The sequence below is a fragment of the Diadema antillarum genome, unplaced genomic scaffold (assembly GCF_040938485.1).
Source record: "Diadema antillarum isolate AM-2024a unplaced genomic scaffold, OU_Dant_1.0 seq00000063_RagTag, whole genome shotgun sequence".
NCBI classification, from domain to species: domain Eukaryota; kingdom Metazoa; phylum Echinodermata; class Echinoidea; order Diadematoida; family Diadematidae; genus Diadema; species Diadema antillarum.
The window spans coordinates 175,976-191,761 of NW_027271166.1; positions in this window are offsets into that span (position 1 = coordinate 175,976).

Consider the following 15,786-nt stretch of genomic DNA (forward strand, 5'->3'; position numbering starts at 1 on the left):
CGCAAGCAACTGCAACTCTACTTTTGGGGTTTCACCAAAGATCCGACGTACGGTACGTAGGATCTTTGGTTAATTTTAGTTTCACTATGAACTTTCAACTGAAAACAAGAGGAGAAAACATTATACCGGTATTCGCCGCAGACGTGTATAAGTATATTATCATATCAAACAAACCCATATTTGTTATGGCGAGTTTATCATTTACATCAATTTTCACCGAATAAAAGAAAATAAGCTTAGCAGATGATGAGCCCAACGACTGGTTGACTGTTGTACCGGAATTCGGGAGATGACGTTATCAAAAAAGTGAACGCATGCAAAAATGAACACAGGACACATCATCGGTGAAGTTTCAAAAAGAAAATTGGGAAATCCGTTTTAAAGTGAGAAATGTTGAAGCATTGGTCATGCAAACCACGTGTCGTCATCGCTGGGTAAAGAGACTACTGTAGTTCGTGCCACAGTCAGGTAAATACTAGTATTATAAAGAGAATGGAAAACGCCATTTAACAAACAACAACAACAACAACAACAACAACAACAACAACAACAACAACAACAACAACAACAACAACAACAACAACAACAACAACAACAACAACAACAACAACAACAACAACAACAACACGATTATGTCAGTTTTAGTTACTCCTAATACTAGGACCCTATCAGGGATCTCAAGGAATGCGTACCGGTACTTTTCACAAAAAAATGGCTTACTTTATAACAAAGTCCTCGTCAACGGCAGTTTTCTTTCGTTATTAACAAGACCTATTGAAATTTCGTTTTCCGAACAAATTAAGTGGATTAAAGATATCTATAGGCCCTAGATGATAATTTTGGGCCCTGAATTTTACTTCGTTGTATCCAAAATTTCATTATAGTCCGAACCGCGTTCGTTTAAACGGGACCGCACTGGGATTCCCTTTATACATACAGACTTTCGTAAATCTTCAATATTACAATAAGCTGTCATGAGTTGGCCAAAATGCCCATTAGGCCTGTTCCCAGTTAAAGGAGTTCCGTGTGCCTTTCTTTTTGCTGTTTGTTTATCTAAAAAAAAAAAGACTGGATGAATGAATGAATCAATGTCATAATCACTGAACACGAATGCACTACCAGACTCAATCTATATTCCAATCTTTAGGTTTAACTTGACGTAAATAATATTATTAAAATCAAGTCAAATTAAGAGAAGGTTTTCTTTGATATATGAGTGTGATATGTGTGATTCCATGAAAACTGAGAATATTCACAGATTTACATATTTCATCAAAACAGTGGTACTAACCACAATAAATATTATGTCAATTAGCCGGAACTATGATATACAAAATGTAACCAGGCTGATGGGCGCCTCACGATGCAATCAATTTCTTGCACATCAAATTGCTCTGAAGCAACCTACAATTTGGCAATGTTGCATTTGAAAGTGGAAGGGATAAGTTGCTTTGCAAAATGATCGACCTCCCCCGCCCCCCCCCCCCCCCCCCACCCCACCCCCAAAAAAGATGATTTTATAAAATTAAATGCATAGGGCCTATAAACTTATTTAAAAAAGGTGAGGTCATTAAAAAAAAAGTCACTAACTTTCCTGATTGACACAGGTCATTTAATTATGACAGCGATTCATTTTGATATTAGGGGACCTACTGCTCTACAAAAACATGTCATCTTTATAACATTTCATAACTCTGATTCTTGACGCATGGTCAAAATTTTGCTAGAACTTATACTTGTCTGATTATCACTGCCTTTAGTCAAGTAAGTCTGCATGTGAAAAGTAATCTTCAATGAGTTTGATGCCTGTGAGGTTGGAAAGAGAAACCACCTTGTACTGCACACGAAAATACAGATAAGACTAAAGAAAAGCTATTCTTATAATTTTACGACTTATATGCAAAATAAAATCAGTGATTAAAGTGCTCACAAAATATTACTCTTTTCTTTAATTTTTGGTTGTTTGTTGTTTTCACTGGCAATTTTGGAGGAAAAAAAAATAATAGAACAATGACCACGTCTACAGTTTTCGTCCTCCGCTTCGATTGGTGGAAGATCGCCCTCTATTGATGAGCATGCTGCCATGCATTGCACCAATGCATCAGACAAGCCAAGTGTGAACTTCACCTGGTTAGGCTCCGCATTTAAACATGATTGTATACTCCGATATCGTGTAGGCCTATACTTTTAATATATCTTAGAGCAGTGGCGGATCCAGGAATACCATAAAGAGGGGGCCTTTACAAACTTAAAGGGGGGGGGGGGTGCACGCCCCCTCCATTTTTTTTTCTATTTCTTTTGTTTTAACAAAAATAAAGAGGGGGCGCGCGCCCGGTGCGCCCCTCTCTGGATCCGCCACTGTTAGAGTGTAGGCTTTATATTATATTTCTTGGTATAACACAAGGAAATATTACAGGATGACACTTATAGGATACCTAGGCCTACAGGTTAATTGAAAACTGAAATTGATTCCTCCTGCACTTTACTCTTGTTCCTGACATAACGTCGCATTATAGGCCTAATGTGAATGCGATAATTCTATTCTTTCCTATAGGAAAACAACAATCGGGGGCCGGTCTTTGGAAAACATTACAGGTACAAATATCGGACGTAGATTTTTGAACTGAAAAAAATGTGAAGATTCTATAAAAATATTGGTGCAAATGTGGACATTTTCTGATTGTTGATAACAACCTAAGGCATTCGTTGCGGTAGATTAGTCTTGTAGTCTTCCTCAATACGTAATTCCTCGGTTTGCTTGGACCGTCGTGTTGAAGAGTTTGTTCGCAAAAACCGATAAGTCCATATTTGCCAAATTACATAATGGAGACACTAATTTGTGATTAAAGGTCAAGAAAATTAAAGGGAATAATAAAGAAAATTTTTGCTTTTTTTTACCATAACTTCAAAAATGTACCTTTATATGTAGTGACCAATATATCATCTAAAAGGTATTATTTTGTACTTTATGACAGAGACCGTACTTCAAAATCTTCAAAAATGGACTTATCGGTTTTTGCGAACAAACTTTTCATTTCTCGTTCAAGAGTTATAGGGCCTGATAGTACAGTTTTGGTTTTTTATAGATGGGGCTGCAGGTTTCCAACTTTGTGTGTGTGTGTGTGTGTGTGTGTGTGTGCGCGCGCGTGAGATTTGAGAAATCTCAGTATGAAAGAACATGTAATTCTTAGAGGAATTCACACTTTATTTGATAAAATTGGTCTTGAAATGGTTGAGATATCAAAAAAACAAAACAAAACAAAACAAAACGATCCTTATGATTATTGTGACAGGCCACGGCATTTATACGAACTCTTTGTTTTACCTTGTTGTTGTATGCTCATTCACATTTCATAGAGTGGTTTCTAAGTAATATATCTCGCAAAACGATAAAATGTGAATCCTCATCTCAACCAATACTAATGCATCCCTTTAAATGACCGTTTCTTCACTGCAAAAAGTCCGGTGTTAAATATGAAACACCGAGCTGGTGTTAAATTTCCGGTGATCATTATGGTGTTAGATTAACATCTCCGGGTGTCATTTCAAAATATAAAATTGTTTTTTGAATAGTTTCTTAGTTACTGTTCTTCTTGTTCATTTTGAACTTCAACAAGACGATCAAGAATTTTCCGATAAAGATTAACATCTCCGGGTGTCATTTCAAAATATAAAATTGTTTTTTGAATAGTTTCTTAGTTACTGTTCTTCTTGTTGATTTTGAACTTCAACAAGACGATCAAGAATTTTCCGATAAAGTACTTGATTTTGGAAAAAAAAAACCCAAAACGTGTGAACACATTTACACCACAGTAACACCAGTTGGTGTGGTCCCCTATATTGAAGCTGGACGCGTGTTATGATATCAACACCAGCAATATCAAATAAACACCATGCAGTGCCATTGTTGAATTAACACCAGCGCCCAGTGTCAAAAATATCACCAGAGAGTGTCAAATTATCACCAGCGCGCAGTGTCAAAAAATATCACCAGAAAGTGTCAAATTAACACCACGAAATGCCATGTAGATGCCAATACTTTTCAACGTCACAACATACTTTCTATACATTATGTCCTGTGGGCGTGGTCCTCTATTGACACTTGATCGGTGTTAGGAGTAGAACACCCATGGTGTTAAATCTAACACCAATGTTTTTACAGTGTTTTATACTCTTCGAAACTGTCATCAGGCGCCTGCTGCTCGGGCCTGTCCCTCAATCTCACCTTCCGTTGTCCTATCAGGTGCCCACCCTAAGATGAGTGGAAGAAATCCACTCCAAAATTTTATCAATTTCATCAGAAAGAGAGAGAGAGAGAGAAAAAAAAAAAACTCCCGCAGGGCAAAATGATCAAATTCGAATAAGAAATAAGGCAGTTATGACATTTTGAAATTTCAAAATCTTTCTGAAAACACTTTTTGACCAGTCGTGTGTGAATCATATTGATGATGTCATGCTCTCACAATTTCCTATTAATTTCCTATACAATATAGGAATGACACGAACCTCATACTTCAGCTGTATAAATATTAAAACTTGCCTTACAACCACCCAATATATATATATATATATATATATATATATATATAAAGAGAGCAGATAGTAACTCTCTATCATTTTTTTTTTTTTGTATATTGCTATGGGAATAGCTTTTACCAGCTGTATGAACTATATAAAAATAACAATTTTCCCAAATTTCATATAGGCCTAACAATAGGCCCTTGTTGAACCATGCTAAAAAACACGAACAATTGAGGCCGGGCAGACATCATCAACTCGCTAATTTGGATATTCATAAGGGTTGGTCAATTTGCAGAAAAAACATGTGAAATATTAAAATGTCATATCTTCCTTATTTCTTCTCCGATTTTAAATACGGTCATTTCAAATAGGAACGTTCTGCAGTGATTTTTTTTCTTTCTCTTATAAGAGAAAATAAATAAACTCTCACATGTGATGAGAGTTTATTTATTTTTGGATTTATGTCCTCTTTAAAGGAGACTCAATTCCATCATGTCCATGCCAGTTGTATAAGTTAGTTTGGTATGGGAGAGTGAAATCTTACAAGTAGAGCTACAGCAGTGAAAAATTGATCAAAATTGGATAAAAATTAGGGGAGTTATGAAATTGTGAAGTTTCGTTAATTTCTACAGAACAGTTCTCGTTGTTTGAATGTTAATGAGTGAGCTGATGATGTCATCACCCGCACAAACTTCCATTCATCGTGTTCAAAAATTGACGAGAATTAACATTTCCTGCTGATATCAAAGTGTAACAAATTATGCTGGGTTATGAATTCTTGGTTGAATAACTTAGAAATAATGATCAGACAGATATGATATCAAAATTCGAGACAGTTGTATGGGCATCATCTGACCTTATCATCGGAAGACCGGGGGGGGGGGGGGGGGGGCAAGTTTGACCTATAAGTACCCGTAAAGTGACTTATACGGCTCAATTTATTGACCTCTGCAGTCAGCAGATAGGATTGTGGTTATATTAAGTTGACAGAGATTATTGCGCTAAAACCCGGCTTTATTAGAGAATTGCAAACAATCAAAGACAGTTGGGATGATAAAACGTGACGACTTCCTCACAACCGAGTTTTTTTTTTTCTTTTCAAGTCCCAAACGTCCACTTTGCCGAAGATTATACACACACGCCACTTCGTCAAGTTGCAATGAGCAAATATTTGCTTTTGACGACTCGCATTAAGACACATTTCAATGTAACTGTACGCAGTGGCGGATTCAGATCTTAGGGGGCGCATCGGGCGCGCGCCCCCTCTGTATTTCTACTTATTGGTTAAAACAAAAGAAATAAGAGAAAAAAATGGGGGGGGGATGGGGTGGAGGCGTGAGTCCCCCTTTAATTTTGTAAAGGCGCCTCCCCTTTACGGAATTCCTGGATCCGCCCCTGGTACGTACGTACAAGATGCGGAAGCCTGGATAGATTTTACTGGGAAAGGCATGCAGTTTACGAGAAAAATCACAAGCAGATAAAAAAATTACACGAAACATACAAGTGTGGTATACTGAGTATAGTCAGAAAATTCGTTTACTCTCGGCTCAGGCCTACACAACGAATAACCAGTGGCGGATCCAGAGGGGGCGCACCGGGCGGCGCGCGCCCCTTCTTTATTTGCTGTTCAGACAAAAGAAATAAAAAGAAAAAAATGAGATGAAACCATAGAGATATATATATATCTATATGGATGAAACCCAGAAGAAGCACAAGAAATTAAATTTTTTGGCCCCCCCCTTTACGGAATTCCTGGATCCGCCCCTGATAACGGTGTACATTCAGTAGGGCCTACTAGTATTATTAATTTCTTGTACACTAATTCCGCACATTACTTGCGTCAAAATCCAAAACATAAATGTATGCAGATCGGGATAGCCTGCTGTGAATACAATCAGTCAAAATAAGATATTCGGGAGCCGATATGTGACTTTCTGAAATGTTAGCGCTCGCACAGTGATCAGTGCCCTACGCACCCCTTGAGAGAATTACAGCCTTCAACTCCAAACTTTGGGCGGGGAAAACGAAAGACAGTCTACTGAAAGATTGCGTGAAATGCCTACCAGTGCAGTAGCACCGCCCACACGACTCTACCCAGGGAGCGTGGTGAGACCTCCCTGCTCTACCTCACCATATCGAATACTTATAGTAGCTGAAGTTAAATTTTGAAGTTTGTGTGCAAGAGGACGATATCTTGTTTCATTATTTCGATAACCTTTATTATTATTCTTCAGTTGCATACATTTTGTCGTTCGTTATCTTTAAACAGGCCACGACTCTTCGATTTCAGCTAGCTGTCGGTGGAATGTCGGACTTTTATTGTCGCCTGTATGGGATGGACGGGCAGCTACTGAATTTAGTGAACTCCAACGGCGGGTCACGACTCAATCCCTGATCGCTGGAGTGTGGAAAGAGCGAGACGCGGGGTGGGGGGGGGGGGGGGGGGGGTCGGGCCGAGTTGAATGGCTAGCTGTGGAAGTCGAAAGTAGTTCCGGATGGAGGGTTGTGGGAAGCGCGAACTTGCTCGCGAGTGATGTTGGATGTGCACAGCATGCATGCATGTGCGATGTGTCATTAAATCTTTGTACTCCACTGTACTTGAATGAGAAGTGTCACTGGAGTGAGGAAGAACGGCGGCGTTTCCATACCATGTACCGGTGTTCATCTGCTACGCACGCATGAAATACTACGTATTCGTTTGTCTGGCTTCGCTTCCAATTCCCGACGATCAATACATGTACTACCGTATTAAATACTAAAAGCATGGGCCCTCAATGGTAAAGGCAAAGTACATGACGTATTCGTATACAATATGTAATAAGCTAATGACATGAGAAAGCAAGTGTGTTCATTCTGTAAATTTCAGTTCATTCAGGTATCAATGTACTCTTCCAAATGACCACGTCACCAGGGATGTCTCATATGTCTGTTCATGACTAACGGTAACCCTCGACATCGATGGAGACAATCCTATTTATGTACATGTACTTCGCTTTTTCATTTTGTCAGCTCAGGAGCTATATGTAGTGGTCGCGACGATGATAGGGGAGAGTGGGGTGAAATGGGACCGACGTGGGAGAAGTGGGACACCTGGGGGGCATTTCATGAAGCATTTTGGTCAGATATTTTTCTTACAAACTGTTACAAGCTATTGAAATCCCTGCATCTGATTGGCTGAGAGCCCAATTTGTCCGACAACTTGTCAGACAAAATGCTTCATGAAATGCCCCCCTGAGCTCCCATAGGCCGATCTCAAAAAGTTTTGAACCAATCAGCTTTCAGGCCTTATCCCCTATTAGTGGGGTGGCTTAGTGACAAATATACTGATAATCGTGACACGCCGGACAAAAGTGTCATTTTTTCCTCAGACATTGGTATATATATGAGGATCAAAATTAGGGGGTGCTCCAAGAAATCCGCTAACAGAAAAAATGAGAAAATGCCCTTAATTTGTACATAACAATAATGTCTGAATTCAAAGACTATACACAGGGCATTCGCCAGGTTTCTGTACAATGCAATGCAATGTACATGGTTGCTAGTCTTAAAATTCAGACCCATAATACGACATATTATGTGCATGTTTACAGTAATACACCATTTTTACTGGTTTTCCTATGGTAACAGGTGGTTAGTCTGTGTTGCAGACCTGAGGGAGGTGTGTTGGAATAGTCCAGTTTTCTTAAGCACCTTTTCATTGAATAATTTCATATAATTTCTTGTAAAGGATTTTTTTAGTACTGTCTACCTCCTGTAGAGAAATGGCAAAGAGTGACATGTGACTCTGGCTCAGCTACTTTAAATCTTGGGCAATGACTGAGCCAGGTGTAGGACTATGTCACAGTTCATTTTTTCTCCCAGAACTACTAGTTTACCAGTAGAAGAGCTGCATATTCCATTGAGAACTTAAGGTTTTGGGTATTGCCCTACATATTTCCTAACAAATTTAACCCGTTTCCTCCAAGATTGTGTGAATTCCATAGGTTTAGCGCAGGGATTACCTGGTTCCCGTAAGCAATTTTTATAGTCCGCACCTCCCCTCTTTATATGTTTCTTATTTCTTATGGGGGTTATTCAAATGTTTAAAAAAGTTAAAAGTCTGCTTTCATAGATAAAGTTGAATTTAGACAATTTGAATATTTTTAAAGATATATTGATATTTGTAATTTCACTCATAAAGACTTAAAGCGGTTTGAATATTTTTGGTCTGATAGCTATGTATAGACATGTTATTAAAAAGTAAAAGCAATGTTTGATTGGTTCACATTATCCAAAGAGGGTGGGATGTAGTTGGCTGGTGAACAAAGTCTATGGGGAAGTTTAAAAAGTTGATAGAAATAAAACAAAATCGGCATAGAGCAGAATCTAAATCACAATATGATATGACAAAATTCCCGACCCCAAAGGCGGTTGATTCTATGATGCTTTATGTCAAAATACATTCCACCCAAAAATACATGTGATTGATAGGAGGAAAAAGTATAGCACATTAAAAACAATATAGTTCAACTAACCCCATTAGTCCAGCAGCATAATGAAATGATTGTTAAGTTTTATCGCCTTGTCAATTGAAGATGATGTTACATAATGACAATTATCAAAGTCAGGTAGATCTACTAGTATATCAAGAAACCAAAAAGAAGGGGTGGGGTGGGGAGAGAAGAATGAAGTAAGTTATTAGTATCTGTAGTTTTGGTTTTCAGTATATTCATTTTAATTTCCTTAATTTCCGTTAGGTCATCATGGATTGGAGCATTTGTGTACTAGTAATCTGCCAGGAACAAACACAAGAAAAACTTAAAGGTCCTATATATACACTTTTGGGAGAGTGACTTGAAAAAAATGTTCAGGATATCACATTTTATGCATAATATGTGTAGGTCTGGGGGCATTTCATGAAGCATTTTGTCCGACAAGTTGTCGGACAAATTTGCTCTCTGCCAATCAGATGCAAGGATTTCTGTAGTTTGTAACAGTTTGTCAGAAAAATATCTGACCAAACTGCTTCATGAAATGCCCCCCTGTTGTATCACAAGACATCCTACCATATACAGTTTTTGCAATCAAAGCAAACATATAAAGAGATATCAGTATTTTTCTCATTAAAGCATAAATGTGGACGGTTTAGTCTGGAAACATGTTATCATAGAAATATTGTTCACATTTTGTGTTATTAACAATACTTAACATTGATTATACAGATTCATTTTTTTTTTTACAGAGGTTCTTTCTATCCGTAACTCACACTTAAGAATAATTTTCAAGCACTAATTTTGGGTTTTTGCCTTTAATTATCCACAAAAAGGAGGACTCAATGCATAAAAGGTGTATGCTTTATTTTTGGAAAATGTTGAGGACATGACGCAAATCTCTCGTTTGAAGAGGCTACACCCCAGTAAATAATGCCAGTGCATATCTTGGCAATCAATGACTTAAAGTCAAAGATATAAAACACCTGTTTCTTGACCCTGGCCTAATCTAAGCATCAGTCATCGCCACAGCGCCACAGGAGGGGGGGGGGGGGGGGGGGGCACCGCGAGAGGAGGAGATTGTTTTGGTTTTGGCATGGGCCATGTAGCTCCATGGTGCGTGTGTGTGTGTACGTGTGTGTGTGTGAGTGTAGACATTCAGCGTATGCAGACAGAGCATGCCTGTACTGTAGTGACCGGAACTATTGTCATTCCATTTTGCTCTCCCCTTCTCCCTCCCCCATCTCTCCCCCCTCTCCTCCCTCTCTCCCCCTCGCTCTCCCCCCCCCCCCCCCCCTCTCTCTCTCTCCCCCTCTCTCTCTTTCTCAATGATCCAGTCAGCAGGCTGATTGTAACCAGGGAGGTAGTCTCACCTCCCCGTTGTAACTCACTGCCAAATAGCACATTGTCAGCACCGGCAAACTGGCAATGCTCTCCTTCTTATTCCTGTATTTTCGTTATTTACGGGTCGATTTTTTTCGTTCGAAATGTAAAATGGATGACCATAGAATTTCTCAATAGAATATAAAATTGAAAACTTTAGAAAGGATAGAGAAAATTGAGTTCACTTTGAATGGTCTGCCACAGGCAGATATCCTTATCATGCTCTTACGTAATACGACAGCTGCTTTCTCGATCCAGTCAGCAGGCTGATTGTAACCAGGGAGGTAGTCTCACCTCCCCGTTGTAACTCACTGCCAAATAGCACATTGTCAGCACCGGCAAACTAGCAATGCTCTCCTTCTTATTCCTGTATTTTCGTTATTTACGGGTCAATTTTTTTCGTTCGAAATGTAAAATGGATGACCATAGAATTTCTCAATAGAATATAAAATTGAAAACTTTAGAAAGGATAGAGAAAATTGAGTTCACTTTGAATGGTCTGCCACAGGCAGATATCCTTATCATGCTCTTACGTAATACGACAGCTGCTGGAGTCATCAAACCCTGGCTTGGCCTCCAGGTTTGTCACGCCTGAGCAGAAAGTTTATTTGCAATGGACAAGTCCTTCGACTCCCAACTCCCAAACGACAAATATACGCACCCCACTTTGGGTATGCCCCAGTTGGGGACTCGCCTCAAACGAGGGATTGACGGCATGAGATCAGGAAAATAATATATATTGATGTAGATTTTGGACCTGAAGGAGCAGTTGAAGCATTTTTAAGAAACAATGCCTTGTGGCATCGTTCTTATCATCAAAAATTAATAATGACAAACTCAAATGAAAATTGGAGGGGGGAAGAAAAGATGAACATAATGACATGAGACAGCTTGGTAAAGATTAAACGCTAAAATAGACAATGCAGCCTCTTTTCTCAGTTCATACTTATCCAGAGTGTGTGCTTTCTTTCCAGTACCGGTATTATTATTTAGATAGGTTAGGGGAATCCCTTTGAATTGTGTGATACATCATTTTAAAGCTTACAGTCTGCTCTTTCAGAATCTGTCCTTAAAGGACAAGTCCACCTTCATGCGCACGTGGATTCAGTGAATACAACAATATTAGTAGGACACATCACAGAAAGCTTGGAAAAAATCGTACAATCCGTTCAAAAGTTATGATTTTTTAAGGTATATCTGCACAGTCGCGGCTGGATGAAAAGACTACCACAGTGTATGATGTCACATGCGCACATTCTAAGGAAAATGAAATGAGAATTTCACAAAACCATACTTTTTGAATAAAGTTCACATAGTTTCTTTGACTTGCTAGTGACGTATGTCAAGGGTAATATTATTCCCCCTGCCTTCTGAAAGAGAAGTCGAGTATCCTTTTGTAAGCGAAAATAATTTATGTTGAATTTTCTTTATTCATTCTTTATATCGTTGTACACATGTGATATTACAAGGTATAGTAGTCTTCTCATCCAGCCTCGACTGCATGAGCAGAAACTTCAAAAATTCATAACTTTAGAACGGATTGTCCAATTTTCCTCAAACTCTCACTGATGTGTTCTACTATTGTTGCTGCATTCACTCAACCCACATGCTATAAAGGTGACAAATCTTTGTCTGGCGACTTTTTTGTTGATCAATAATACCAACCCTGATGGAAATCTCTTCAAATTCATAAGTTCTGAAGTCTCCTTTAAGTTTAACCAAAATCTATATATGTAGTTGCCATGGCAACATACCACTTAACACTAATTAAAAGTATTTCAAACCTCTATACATCCCGTTGATCAGTTGTACCTATTCAAATGGAATCTCTTCCAAACTGGAAAATAGCCTCCTGTAACTAACTTCAATTAAAAACCCTAGTTTTGGGTTGCCATGGCAACGCACAAATCAACAATTATATTTGACCCCTGGTTTATACTCTTGGTACCTTCTATACAACGTTCATATCAAATTTTGTGAAAATTGAATCTTCCTACCTGGAGAAATAAACAAAAACATGATTTTTAGAAAAAGTTCATTGACCTTTGACCTTTGACCTTTGGAAATTTCACCCCAAATTCAATCAAAATATTTTACTTGTTCTCAATATTCTTCCTGCCAAGTTTTATCCAGATTGGATATTCCTGACCTGAGAAATAGCCAAAAAACCTATTTCACAAATAAAGGTCATTGACCTTTGACCTCTAACCTCCTTCCCAGCATCAATTTTCTTGGAGCACCCTATTTTTTGAGAAGGTACATCATGAAGTACCTTTGGTGAAAAAATCATGCTTTTGTCCGCCGTGTCACGATAATTTCACTAAGCCACCCCACTATATTATATTACGCATTTGGCATCGGAGTACAAGCACATGGTAATAGCTTTGCAACAACTCTGCTGGAAAGTATAATTATAACTTTTGAACAATTTTTTTTTCTCACACTTTTTTGTAGTTTTTTTGTTGTTGCATTCATTGTCGTGAAGTGCTTTAATTGTATAGCTTGAGCAGGCACTTAGCACTCTATATGTAGGCCTTATGAATTCCAATAATTAGCATTAAAAGAGTTTGCAAAAATGTGAACAATTGTGATGTTATAGCCGCCACTTATATTGGGGGGGGGGGTGGTGCTGGGGTAAACTGGGACATCATTGTCCCACTTCTCCCTAGTATTCAGAGTTATACGACAGATTTTCTTATTCTCTTTGAATTTCAGGAGCTTCTGGTATTCTTTTTCTTTTTTTGGGGGGGGGGGGGGGGTGATAGACCGAGGGATATCTTACGTTTTGTGATGAAACTCTTCATGTGTAAATATATATTCACCAATGATATGCTTGTGATATATTGTCTAGCCTACAAGTCCCACTTTGCCCCAACCACAGTGTCCCACTTCTTCCAGGGGGTGGCGCAATTCACCATAATTCACCAGAATTCATCATGTGGCCCAGCATCAGTAGTCTGTGGGTCCGGGACATGAGTGCCCCATTCTGAATAATACCTCAGAAAAGCTGTACGAGAAATTCATAAAAATCACAATTTTTGTCCCACTTCATTCCACTCTCCCCTATTACATTGCACATTTCGCGTGGAACCCGAAATTGGATACCGATCGATTTGGTTGCGTTATTGCCAGGCCTATATAAACTAGAAAGTCAAGAACATTGTACCTTTCAACCTACTTTTACCTTTTACACCATACAATCCTAATCAAAATACGTACGATCATATATTAGCAAATTTTACCACAAACCCTGTTTTCCCTATATACTGATATAAGCCTAGTGTGAAAATCTAAGCCATTAGAAGTTTGAAAGCTTTATAGAATCACCAGTAAGATATGACAATAATGACCTGCATCACTTCAGATTTGTTTATAGGCCTGTAATCCACTCCCGTAATATATCAATATTTATGCATGGTTCGCGCATATTGTTGATCTCTCGTATCTGTTCTCCCCGAGGATCCCCCACACGCACACATAGTAAATACGCACGCACAAACCACCAAAATGCATACTCCGACAAACTCCACTACAACAGACTTGTATGGGTATATAGTTGTACGCCACTTCCGGGTTTCTTCAGCTGACAGCAATTTACTGCAAGATCCCTTCCATTAAGGATCAAATTGATTGGGTTAATATTTAGTGGTATCGATCTCCTGTCTTCAGAGGCCTTTCCCTGCGCTGCAACCCATAAGCATTTTGTACATTTTTATACCAAAATTAATGATGCATATATTATTATAGACTAATCATTATTATTGGTGAAGTCCGACATGTCTATAAAGATCAAATTTTCCCTGATAAAGCATCGTACTCAAGTATACTCTCAATAACTTTCCAGAACTTTGAGCAGTAAATTATATGACCATAGCTTACATTACATGAACTTTTATCATGTATACCTAAAGATGCCGGTCAAGTTTGATTATGGGTGAAGTCCGACATGGGCAAAGGTAGAAAGGTCAATGAAATTTCCTTGATAAGCACTGTATTCGCAATATTATTGTACAAAATACTCTCAAAAACTTTCTAGAGTGGTTCCCCCGTTTGGAAGCATAAATGTTAATTTTATCTAGCAGGCGAGACATCGCTTGACGCTTGCCTTGTGTAATATGCACGTGTGTGTGTGTGTGTGTGTGTGTGTGTGTGTGTGTGTGTGTGATGGGGTCTGGAGGGGCTTGTGTAGTATCGAAGCAGCGAAATAATACACGTGTATAAGAAGGGACAACTATAGCAGTAGGCCGACCATACGTCTTCAATAAAGGGATGGTACACGTATTATATTGGTGGAGATGAGGATTGAACTTAACTTCCTTTTTCTTTTTCTTTTTTGCGAGATTCATTTTACCAAGAAACCACTTACGAAATAGTACAGAGCATACCATTCTAATAAGAGGAACTTAGTTTATTTGATGAAAATCGGTTTCAGAATGGAGACACCCCAAAACGCGCAAAGTAAAACGAATCGATCGTAATGAAAGGTCGGTCCCACCTCTAATATTAGGATCGCTTTGTTTTGGATATCTCGGCCATTTCAAAACCAATTTTCACCAGATAAACGTTGAAGACCTCTTGAAATCACATGCTCTTTCATATTTCATAAGAGGTTTCTCATTATCTCACCAAAAATACAAGAAACCTGAAGTGGAAACAACCCCAACTATACGTTTTTCTCCTTCTCTACGAAATTCGTTTACTCCGCGCTCTTCCTTGTGAACCTCTATTTTCATTAATGTGAACTCCTTATTCTGTTTATCATACATTATGCCCTATACGAGTTGCACATTACTGATGATGCATATCAATAGGCCTATCTCTAAAAAGAATCGAGTGAAAATGTTCACTCTTACAGGAGTGAATAACAGAAAAGAATGAATTTAGAGTGAAATTGGAGTGAATTTTGGGTGAAAATTAATGTTTTGAAGATTTTTTTGGAGTGATCCGCCTTGAGGTAACTCCAAAATAAGTGAAAATGAAAACTTTCACTCAAAATTTACCGGTGACTCCAATTTCACTCTAAATTTACTTTTCTGTCATTCACTCCTTCAAGAGTGAACATTTTCACTCGATTTTTTTTTTTGAGAGAGTATACAGGCACATACATGTATTATACACAACATACTGCATATATAAATGATATAATACATACAGGATGATATATAATATAGCACATAATGTCCAAAATACTTTATGTTCGTCAAAGAGATTTCAAGAGGAGGGTCGTCACACGAGACTATAAGGCCAAGCAAAAGCCTGAAGACCCAGGTGACGGGCTTGGCTTCGTGTCTATTGAGTTCTTCCGATCAAGACTTGTCGGTGCTAACAGGAGTAATTAAAAAGCAAAAGAAAAATATATACAAGTGTACATGTAATATATTACCAACCCCGTCCCTTTTCTACCGGTCTTTCC